The sequence below is a fragment of the Zonotrichia albicollis genome, chromosome 7, assembly GCF_047830755.1.
Source record: "Zonotrichia albicollis isolate bZonAlb1 chromosome 7, bZonAlb1.hap1, whole genome shotgun sequence".
NCBI lineage: Eukaryota > Metazoa > Chordata > Aves > Passeriformes > Passerellidae > Zonotrichia > Zonotrichia albicollis.
In genome coordinates this window covers 49,578,688-49,581,187 of record NC_133825.1, presented here as the reverse complement: position 1 = coordinate 49,581,187, position 2,500 = coordinate 49,578,688, and the positions used below count along the sequence as shown (strand labels likewise).

At 41.9% G+C, this 2,500-nt stretch overlaps 1 protein-coding gene across 9 annotated transcripts in view; it reads left to right on the top strand.

Annotated features, from left to right (window-relative positions):
* The window catches only part of EBF3 (EBF transcription factor 3), a 123,192-nt gene that overhangs the window by 87,910 nt on the left and 32,782 nt on the right, over nt 1-2,500 (top strand). The window lies entirely within an intron of this gene.

The following is a 2,500-nucleotide window of genomic DNA, read 5'->3' as shown; positions in this document are numbered from 1 at the left end:
TGTGTCTTGCAGGACGTGTAGATGGTGGTAGCTGGACCTCAAAAGACCTGTTCATATGGGCACCCAGGAGCTCTGGTGCCCATCCAAGCTCTTGGGTCTCAAAAGTGTCCCCATGTCCCTTGGGATCCAGCTCCCTCACAAGATGTCTGTTACTTCCTGTTTTCATGTTGGCCAGAAATAGATTAACAATGGTATTTCCTACTCTCCTCCAGCCAGAAAAAGGAGTTAAGAAGTGCTCAGTGATGCAAAATATTTTTCAGGCCATCTATCCAAACTTCTTGAACTTCCCTGAAGGTTCAGTTGAAGTTTTAGGCATCGGTTCAAGGAGCTGTTGTTGGATCCAAATGACTTTATCCAACCCTATTCACAATCTGTCTCTAAAGATTCCCTCAGACCTAAAACTTGGGATATAAACTCACAAGCCTGGGAATGATTTATTTATGCCAATTCTTTTAAATACATTTGATTTTAATTTAAAACGGCACAAGAAAAAGTCGGAACTTTGTGGTTTTGCAGTGGTTTTAATATGAAAATTCTTATTTTGGGATGAAGTATTGCTGGCTTTTTATCTGAAATGTGTATTAGAGTGTTTCTGGCATTTTCCAATGAATTTTACTGAGGTGCAGGGAGGGAAAAGGGAGAAATAGCGATTTAATTTACTGTACTTTTGGACGAGATTTCTAGGTAATAAATTTGATCTGATGAATCAATCTCTCTTTTGAAAACAAAGAGCCTTAACTGTTTACTCGACAGACTGCAGGGATTCAGGGAGAGCCCTTGCTGCTTATTGGGTAGATAATGCAGATTGCAGATGATGTGCAGATGATGTGCATTTTGATGAATATTTTCCCACTAGACTGCAACTGTTTCTATCTATTAATTTAGATCTAATGGGAAAAGTGTGTTCCTGGGTAGTTTTAAGGGAGGACTTTTGCAACTGTTAATGCATCCTGGATATGCTTTTGTGTCTGCCTGATGTCTATTGTTGAACTGAACTTTTAAGTGATGGTAGCACCTGAGATTCCTGTATTCTCTCTATTCCCAAAGAAATCAAAACCTGAGCAAAAATCCTGGCATGCAAACCTGGGTTCCTCACTTCTGGCTGGTGAAGGAGAGAATATTTGCATTTATTGATCTTTAGGATTGGGTTTCACCAGAGCCTCCAAATGGGATGGTGGTGACTGTGATGCTTTTGAGGCAGATTTATCCCAAAAGGCAGAGTTGTTTTGCTGCTAAGGTGGTGAGCACGGGTGGGGCTGTCACTGTTGTGGGCTTAGAAATGCTCTTATGAACAATATTTTATACATACATACATACATATATATATATATATATATATATATATGTATACACAGACACATAGATACACACACACACATATATATATATGTATACATGCAGAGTTTATGCAAAGCTACAGCTGAGTATAACAGGCTAAAAGAAGTGTCCGACAAAACAAAAAATGAATGAATTAAAAGGCTCAGCCCAAGTTCCAGATATTTGAGCTGTTGGGAGCTGGTGCAGTTCCACGGCGCGCAGGGAAGCGCTGCAGATTTGAACCAGATGACGGTCTGGCTCTCAGGGCAGAGCCTGGAATTCTAACTTGCTTTAGAGTAATGTTTTTAACTGATTTCTGGGGAGCAGATTTTGCAAATGTGGCTAATTTTGCTGTTTTGAGGTTCTTTCTAATGTGGAAGTGGAACTCTTTCTAATATGTTTATGGAACTGGAAGAACAAACCATTCATTTTAGCATTCCTGGGGTTGTCTTTTGTTTTTATTGCCAAGTAAAGATGTTCAAAAGGATCATGAGAATGTCAGGAGTTTCTCACACTGGAATGAAATTGTAATAAAGTTATGTAACTAACAACACTTTAAGAGGAATAGGTATTTAAAACACCTTTGGAAGGAAACAAAGCCAATATCCCAGCAATAAGGAAACAGAGAGAAAGCCAGAGCCTGCCTGACCGCAAAACTTCTGCTTTGCTTCATCCCAGAGTGATAGGGTGGCTGAGATAGTCTTTGGAAATTACAGCTGCCATTGAGAGGGAAGCCAAGCCTTGCTGCATTTCAGAAAATGAAAATGCTGTAGCCTGGCGGAGGGAGGGGCCGGGTCCCCAGGGCATCTGTTTCCCATCAGTGTCCCACCATGCTTGCAGCCTGGCTTGGCACTCTAACATTTAACCTTCCCAGCAGGAGGTGGACCATAGGGCAACAAGGCTGCGGAATAATGAAACAAGAGTGTAGTGTGGTGCACAAAGCCTTTGTGAGCGCACAAGTTGAGACATTAAACCATCAGGGCAGGGAGATGCGAAAGTTCCAGATTTTTCTCCAAAGCCCCCATTAGCCCGGCGCAGAAGCAGGAGCGCGCCAGCTCCCAGCAGGCAAAGGCAAGGCCTTTCCCCATCTATCCATGCCTTTTTGCCCGCTGCTTTCAACTATTATAAAGATACAATTACCTTGGGAGATTGTGGCAGTTCAGTTGATTAGCACGGTGAATTA